The sequence below is a fragment of the Calypte anna genome, chromosome 1, assembly GCF_003957555.1.
Source record: "Calypte anna isolate BGI_N300 chromosome 1, bCalAnn1_v1.p, whole genome shotgun sequence".
NCBI classification, from domain to species: Eukaryota; Metazoa; Chordata; class Aves; order Apodiformes; family Trochilidae; genus Calypte; species Calypte anna.
In genome coordinates this window covers 35,108,210-35,117,511 of record NC_044244.1, presented here as the reverse complement: position 1 = coordinate 35,117,511, position 9,302 = coordinate 35,108,210, and positions in this window count along the sequence as shown.

Below are 9,302 nucleotides of genomic sequence, written 5' to 3'. Positions count from 1 at the left end.
CAGTGTTTTCAGTGTGAAGGAAAGGCTTCTGAGCATTCAAGTACTTCTTTCAGTCTGAGTGTACTACATAGGAAAGCATGCACAGAAATTTGAGAGCAGTGAGGTAAAAAGGCATTCAAAACAATATGCACAAAAATAAGGCAAGAAAAGAGGACTTTTTCGTGAGGTTTCAAGGCAAGGACAGAAAAAAACAAAAAACCTACCCTATTTGTTTATTTTGTGGAAGAAGCAACTGCCCTCTTCTTAAATTTAGGGCAGTTGGGGATTTTCACATCTAGTTCTGCTGAAGAAGCTCAGAACTGGTAAGAAGGTGGGTACGTGGGATTAATGACCAATGCATGGACATCATAATTAGGAGAAACAGGAGAGGCAGACATAACAATTCATGAGATGATGAATGAAGCAAACAGAGGTAGAGAGGTTTTTTGTGCCACCAGATGGCAGGAGAATCCTTCGCATCACTTGTGCAGATCTGCGCCATTTGGAAGCATTCCTCCCTGTGTGATAAAACTCCTGGGGGCCTGTGACTGCTCAGTAGATTGAGGTGTTTTCCAAAACACCTTCAGAAATAGATATTTAAAAACACCTATTTACATTGACTCATTTCTGTGTAATTGAGAAACCACATTTTAGAAGAAACTAATTTTATTTTTGACTTGTACAAAGGGCACAGGGTATGCAAGACTTCGAGCTACTGCAGTCTGATGGGAAACAGAGTGCTATCATAATTTTCTGCCAATTTATTCAGGAGAGATGGTTAAACAGATTCAGATTATCAAAAGGGCTCTTCTACCTGCAGCAAAGACTTTCATTTGGACAAATAAAAATGTTTTTTTCTCACCAGTATCCCAGAGCAGAAAAAAGAGCAGAGCAAGAAAGGCAGAAAATTTCATCAGTTCCTAGGATACCAGACTTGGTCTCGGCATTAAAAGCATGAGCTGACCAGCATCTTCCTGTTTTCTGTTTATATACCCTATGCTACATGAATGAAAGAGAAAAGAGTTTCTTCTCTAACTCTGACTCACTTCCAGCTCAAACTTAAGCAGCAAAATAACCACTTTTGTTTAGCACCACGTCAGCCCAAGGACAGCATGGCACCTCCTGGCTTGCACCATCCTTGAAAATACACCTGCTGCCCCTCCATGAAACTGCTTCTGTGCCTTTCACAAACCCCTCCTTTTACCTCCAGGCAAAAAAAAAAGAAACCATATTCCCATGTCACTCTCAGTTTGGCCTCTTTCTGTTGCCTCTCTAAAGGCTCTCTTGCACATCTCCAAACAAGTTGCTTTTCTCCGATATGGAGCAGGTTCTCCCATTTCCAGCCATTTACTCTCATTTTTTAGCAGCAGTCCCTTCATTTTCTAACTTACAAGAGGTAAAATAGATACAAATGCAATATGACAGACATTTTCTTTCTCTTGCAGTCCCAGTTAATCTGTCCATCTCTTACACAACCAACTCTCCTGAGCAGCAGTGGCCTTACCTGCTCCCATAGAACACGAACAAGCATCAACTCAAAGTTCTTCACCATGCCTGGAGTCATTTCTATTGTTGGCCAAGCTGCACTCTGAAAGCCAAGCAGCATCATGCTTCTGCTACTTTAGGATATGCCAAACCCAGTGTCAGATGTGTTGAGTGTGCAGACTACATTCCTTAAACAAGTATGCCTAATATACCATGTGGTTATATTTGCAAAAAAATGGAGATTTATTTGGCAAACATTGTTTCTCAGTTAACTGAGAGTATTATGCTACAGCCCTTCAAGAGGACTCAAGCAGTTCCCAATGCAAAACAGAGGTTCTCATCCCAAATTTATTACTCCTTGCCCAGCATGTGATTATTTGTTATAATCTGGCATTTCAGGGTAACTTGGGTATAAAGACACCTTGGTGTCTGCATCCAAATTTCTTGTAATGTTTGGGAAAAAAAGATATCTTTGTGATCATAAATTACTTGTACCTCTGTCTTCCTTTCCCAGACTGTACTGCACAAACTTGCCTTTCACAGCTTCATAGAGACTTTGCTGACTTTGGCATTTGATTTGCCAAGTCAACTTTCTGTGGTTTCTCCCTTTTGCAGCTTCCCATCTCCCCTGGACCAGCTGCAAAATAATGAAACGGTTTGACAGATTAACCAGGGGAGAATAAACCAAGAACAGCACTAGTAATCTGAAGCTGAGCATCTCTTCCTTCCTCCAAACACAACAGGGGTCAAAAAGGACTTCTAATTGCTTATTCAATGTCTGCTTCCCAGCAGGTGCTTAGATGTCTTTTAACTTCCATAGTAACAAAGTTCAAAACCAAAAGCCTCTCCCTGGTCAGCAGCACTCATCTTACCCTCAGGAAAGGGATGAAGATGTTTGCTTTCAAGAGGAGAAAGTTCAGTTGTGCCTTCAGTGCAGCTGGCTCAGAACAAGTGCAACAGCAGAAGGGAAGTCTCTCTCTCTCTGCATAAAGACATCCCAGGGATTTTGCTGTCCCACTGCCTGGGCTGCAAAATCCAAAGAACATCTGCACAGAGCTACCTCACAGAAACAGTTCCTGCAGTCCAGAGATTTCCCTTCAGCTGGTCCAGGAACACACAGCTCACACAAGTGACTCTTTTAGGCTCCCCTTCCAGATACCTTCTCACCTCCCCCTGCTCCCAAAAACCTCTGGACAGTATTAAGGGCCACACAGTGATGTCACTCAGCCAAGTACAGCTATGCTCAGGAACAGATTTATCCTGGTGTGGTGGTTTGTGGGTTTGGCATTCATTTTTTTCTAATTTTCCACCCTCAGAGGACACGGTTGGATAGAAAGGGTTAGATCTGAGGCCAGTCAGCCTGCAGCAAGAGCTGGCAGAGACAAGGCTTCTGCACCAGTTCCCACATTCCAACGTTGAAGGGAAGAACAAGCAAAGACACTGACCTTCTGCTGAAGCCTGGATTCCAGCAGGATCTCTCCCTCCAGCTCACCTCAGGCTCTGGGCCTACCAGTCTGCAGGAGCTACAGAGAAGACACTGAAAAAGGTTGGAGGCAAAGTTCTTGCAAGGAGAATTGACGAAGAAACAGTTTTCCTAGTAAGTGTTAATGATTTATATATCCTTGTCTCCAACTCAAGGGATGGTATCTTCCTCAGAGAGCTCACATGGAAAAAAAGACCCCTGTATTCAGATTGCTTACCTGTTCTTCTGATACTGTTTCAAAATACACCTTGATGATCTGGCATCCTGGTTAGCTGACCTATGCTTGACCACTTCCACAATGAATTAATCCATGTACTACTGAATCCTCACTGTGTTTATCTTAGAGCATAAATCCTAATTTTTTGGAGACAGGATGCTTTAACATTCTCTCCAATTTAGCAATGGGAACCGCTGAACATTCTAACCTGGAGGAAAATTGCAAAGTTCTTTAAAAACAGAGTTTGCAATGATTTTCCTGTGCTCTCCACCCATAAGGAATCCCTAAGTTCCCTAAACCCCACCAGCCACAGCCCCACACTCTGTCCAGACCTCTACTTGGTCAGTGGAACCAGGCTACAACAAGCACCCCTGTTATTAAAAACTCCAGTTATCTGTGAAATTCAGACACAGTGCAGTAAATAATTACTGGCCAAATTAATTTTGCTATCCTACTGCTTGCAATTTTGAAAAATTAATGTCTGGGTCCTTTAGGGTAAGTGAATGTTGGTTTTGTTATTGCAGTTTTAGAGCACTAGCCAAAGAAACTGTGGTTCATTTTTAATGAGTATTTTGGGGTTTTTCTACACAGAGCTGGACAATCCTTCATTCATTCAAAATCATGTTTAAATAAAATCACAAATGTTGTGATTTCCCAAGCCAATCAGATTGCATTTCAGACTTCTTTTGGATGCTGTATTAAGAAAAAATATTTTTTCCAAACAAAACCCAGCATTCTCACATGATCTTACCACTGCCAAATGCTGGTGGCTCATCACAGATGAAAGCTGGAGCTGACACCACAGCAAAATGGTACCAGTAACCTAAGATGATGCAACAGATATAGCTCATTTTGTGCTACAGTAAATGAACTTCAACAAATATTATGGATTATGTGAAGTTCCCTGCTGGTCAATAATATACAGATGTGTGCCTTACATAATACCATGTCCAGATGTATCAGCAGAGTAAAACATTTGCCCATGAAACATCAGTGCCAGAAATAGTTTTGGATCATTACAGGATGGATAATGTCACTGGGAGGAGACCGACTGTCTGCATGTGATGAGCTGACAACAGTTCAAGCAGCCATACTGATGTTTTACCACCACTCTATTAATACAGACATTTTGCAATTATTTACGTTTGCCAGATTTAGTCAGCTCAAGATGGTACATTAAAATTAAGTTTTATTGTTGCTAGTTTAATGCCTCCTGTATAGCAAAACCACAGCTCCAGCCACGAGCACACATTTGATTCTGAAAATGTACATTGAAGAGACTGATACTGCTCTACACAGCTGGCTTGTTTTCTTCTTTCAGAATACACATTACATATTGGTCACTACATTTTACAGAAAAATGACCGACAAAAAAAGGTCGGATTAAAAAAAAAACAAAACCCAACATCTGCACTTCTCATTAATTTTAAATTGTGCAAAAAGTCTTTAAAGGCCAGATGAGAAGGACAAGAGCTAGTAAGAACAAAACTATTTCTTTATTCAGAAATCAGTAAAGCACAGAATCTAGCCATAACTATGCTGTTGTGTCCATACTAAGTTTGAGTATCTAGAAAATTGAAGAGACAATAATCAGCACTGCAAACTTCTTAGACAAGTTGAAATGAAGACAGACAGAAGTATTTTTTTAAATATAAAAATGGTCTTTATTTCCTCAATACAAGGTAAACTACTATTGCAGTTTAAGACCAACACAAAAGTTGGACAGCAAATTGCTTAACAGTCTCCTAAAGGCTGAAAAGAAGAAACCCATGATACCTAAGAATTATGCAGTATTTCAAGTATGACATCTAAAAAAGATGAAACGATCCCTAAACTTATAGATTTAACTATGTAGCTCTGGTGAAAAATGTATTAAAATCCATATTTGCTAGGATACCATCTTACCTTGTTGAGAAATACAGGGTCTCCAGAAACTCAAGTATTCAACAGACTCTTTGGCCTGCTGGTATCAGGAAACTGTTTACCATATATATATAAAAACCTTTGGAGTCAGGCATTCTGACAGGCATCCATTTCCTTACATTTTGCATTGCAATTCTGCATTCCAACTTAAACAAACCCACCCGCCCATCCCCCTCCTGTAATTCAAAACCATTTCTTGAACACATCCTTGTGCAAAACGGGAATTGGGGAATGGAATGGTACAGGAAGACAATACAGCCTTTTGTTTAGAAAGTCAGCAGTGCTGGTAATTGCCAAAAAATGTTAAGGTTTTACCAAACAGGAATGTATTTCACCTTTAAAACACTTGGCTTTTTTTTTTTTCCTCCTTTTTTTTTTTATTTTAAAAAAGGACACCTGCAGTAGTAAGGAAACTGAATTTGCAATCACTTGTATTTATAAAAGCACACACATTCCTCATTTTCTTACATTTGAAGATTGAGGGAATGTCTGTTTCATAATGTAATAATAATATGCACAGTTTAAAATATTTTCTATTACAAAATACAGTATACAAGAGGGTGAGGCCAAAGTCTATTACTAGAATATATTCCAAAGTATTAGCACGGAATAATGTAAAAATCACATTACATGGTATGAATAGATGGGAATTTTTACAACTTAAATGCTCCATTTCGTTGGGATCAAGGGTATACTGTTTACTATTTTCAAGAGACTTAGGTAACACTAATGTACTTCCAAAGAAGCTTTAAAAAGATACAAGCACAGGCTTAGGTCATACCAGAACCTAAAACCCACTGCAAAAACTGAGGCTATGGAAAGTATTCAATAACTAACAAGTGCATAATATACAAACAGTATGAGATGCTTTATCATCTTTTGTCCAACATGGGGGAAAAAATCATCCCACGAGAACATCAAATAGAGGAACTTCTTTCTAGGCTTCCAACTGCTCCTTCTTAATTCCTCCTTTAGAGGAGGAATAAATCTCAATAAATGTCAGATCTTAATTTTGGGGGGAAGGGAACCACAAGAAAAAAAAAAACAAAAAAAAACACCTCAAAAATGCCATTTACTCCAAGCCTGCCCGCAATATTAATCGCAAGGCATCACAGTAAACATCTGCAAGAGTATTTCTGCATAAATATCATTACTAATTAGCATGCTGCAACCCTTATGCTTAAGACCTGTGCAGCCAATTACCAAAATAATTTAAATCCTAAACAAATCCATATTGCTTCTTTCCTACATCAAAATAATTATTTCAGAAATAATTCAATTTTATATACACAATGATCTGCACGTTCTTTCTCTGAGATCCCAAAATGTTTCTATTTCAATGCAGAAGCAATTTAGTGTTTTGCATCTCTGAAGAGTACCAGTCTTAAACATGCATGTTTTATATCTGAATCTACATGACTATCTTAATGAGAATTATGTCAGGAAATTTAAGGCTGTATCTCAGTGTACACAAAACCCAATGACAACTTTAAGAGGCTATGTATAAAAGTCTATAAATAAAATAAAGAGCAAAGCCTGTTTAACCTGTACACGGAGAGCAAGTGGGTAAGAAAAGGAAATGAAGAATTAATTATTTCTATAAAGAATGCCATGTATTTTTACTAGAAACACAGATGACAAGTATATACAACATTTAAATCTCCAATTATCCACATACAACTAGGAAAACATTTACATGGGTTTGGGTATGCAACTAACCAATCGGGTAAAAAAATAGTTAGAAAAACTAAGCCTCACCACTTTCAAAGGAACAAAAAATAGAAAGCACTCACTCCTTAAAAAAACCAACCAAACAAAAAACACAAGCTAATGCCTAAATTTAATACGTTATCTTGTTTAACACAAAACCAACAGCTATCCAAGCTTATAAGCCACACTGTAAATAAAAATTTGAACAAGTTCTGACATTTTTCAAAATGCTATCAGAACACTGAAATTATTGGCACAGAAAGCAAAAAGGGTATGAGGAAAAGAAAGACAATGTTGAATTTAAAAAATGCTGTGTTTTTCTTCTGAAGTATTTTTGACCTGTCAAAACATACAGTCCAGTAGAAATTTTAAAAACCCCTCTACTTCTAAAAAACAAACGTTCAGGAAAACAGCTTCTGTTGCTAAAGCACCACCAACCCCTAAGTCACTACTTCTTTTTGTCTTTCAAGATAAAGGACACAGCCCGAAGATACTATTTTCAATGTTACCTGTAAGATCATATTTGAAAGAAATAAAGTATTTCCTCTCACACTTTTTTTTTTTTGCCCTTTCATCTGCAAAAGGAGATTAAATACAATCAGATGAGTATCAAAGAGCACAGCAGTAGCCATCATGGCATCATCACTAGTCAGTAACTTAACAAACTGCTACTTCCTGAGCATGCACAGGAAATTACCAGTAATGTTTAATAAACCAAAGCCTAGAAAAATTCTACTACAGATCCAGTTATACATGATGTGCATTAGGCATATGCCTTTTTGGTGTCTATCATGGTCTTTGGATTTTTTTTTTCTGTACTTTTTTTTTTGTTTCATTAGAAAAATCTAACAAATTAAACTCACAATAACAAGAGAGTATTACCTAAACTGCAACACTGTATTTTTATCAGCTAGAACTAATTATTTAGAGAAGCAGCAGAAATAAGGGGCTTCACACAGGGACCTCATCTCTCAAGTCACCATGATCGCTAAGCTTAACTTCTTATTTTGCCCTTGCTATTCCCATTGCCAGCAATGGAAATCTACATATATAGAGTGAGAAGTTACACTCTGTGTAAAAAGAGCAACAGTCTCCTTAAATCTATTTCAATGTAGAGTAAAATATCACTTCCTGAATAAAACGCTTGTAAATGTACTTTTTTTATTTTAAGATTTAATATATCTATGCAATGGAACATTACTTACCTGCTGCCTCTCCAGTATTAGCTATTCCCCATGTAACAGCTACAGGCAGGTTATTTCTTCCTTTAACTTACTATACACAGCAGTAAACAATGTTTTTAAGTGAAGGAAAAAAAAAAATTAACAGTACTGTTTGTAACCACCACCTATTCACAAAAATCAGGAAATGAGTAAGGACTTCTTTGATACATCTTTCAGTTTTACAAAATTTTAAAAGGCAGGTTTTCAGTTTCAAACAGGATTAAACAAACATGTCAAATACCTTCTCAGTAGCAAATAGTTCAATAAACACCAATGATCCCATGCATGAGGAACTGAGGTACACAATTTAAGGGAAAAAATGAGGGAGAGTCTGAAGCTGAAGCCAAGTCCAAGAGCATCAATCTGGCTGCATGAAACCTGGCTGAGTGGTAGGTGACAAAAACATTAGAGCATTTCAGACTTTAGCAAAACTTCCACAATTGCACAGGCGACTGGTCCCAACTCAGTAAAGCATAAAAATTGCCCACATATGCAAATAAGGTACTTAAAGCATATGTTTACATTCTTTGAAATCTGTGGAATTTAAGCACATGCTCTAAACGCTCTGGAAAACCCAATAGATTTAAGTGCTTTCCTGAACAGGGTAACACTTTAGGTTGTCTGTAGAATCTTTAAAAAAATCAGTAGAAAAAGAAATCAAGAGCTGTCTAAGAGTTACCTCTTAAAGCCATCTGAGGTCTTGAAACTTAACTTAAAACATTAAGTGAATAAGTGAAAACTACAAGAATTAATCCATTACATAACAATTTACAACAGACTAAGAGCAAGCCTTTGTGCAAGGCTGCCAGAAACTAAGTTTTTGTAACTTATATGTAGTTTCTAGTCATTTGCATTTCACACAATGAGATTTAAAACAAATTCTTAAATTTGAAGTTGACTTCCATGGTGAGCTCTAATGATTTGTTTTTAGGTAAATTTACAAAACCTCATCTGACGGATTTCATTAGCGCCACTTTTCGCTAAGACATTTCCATATTGCCCATCACTGAAAAAGGACATACAAGTGTACTTTCTCTTGTATATGTATGTGTGAATAAACCCCAAAGTATTATGAAAGTACCATACCCATAAAGGCTGAAAAATGGAAAACATCTCGTTTCTTCTGGCACATTTCTAATATACAACTATGTACAGACTGCTACGGCCTTGGGGCTGGAGAGGGAACACACAAGCACTGTTACTATAAAACTGTAAACAACTGCAGGGTTTTAGTTTTTATTTAAATCTAACCTTTCCACCCCCTATTGTAGACAGTTTAAGT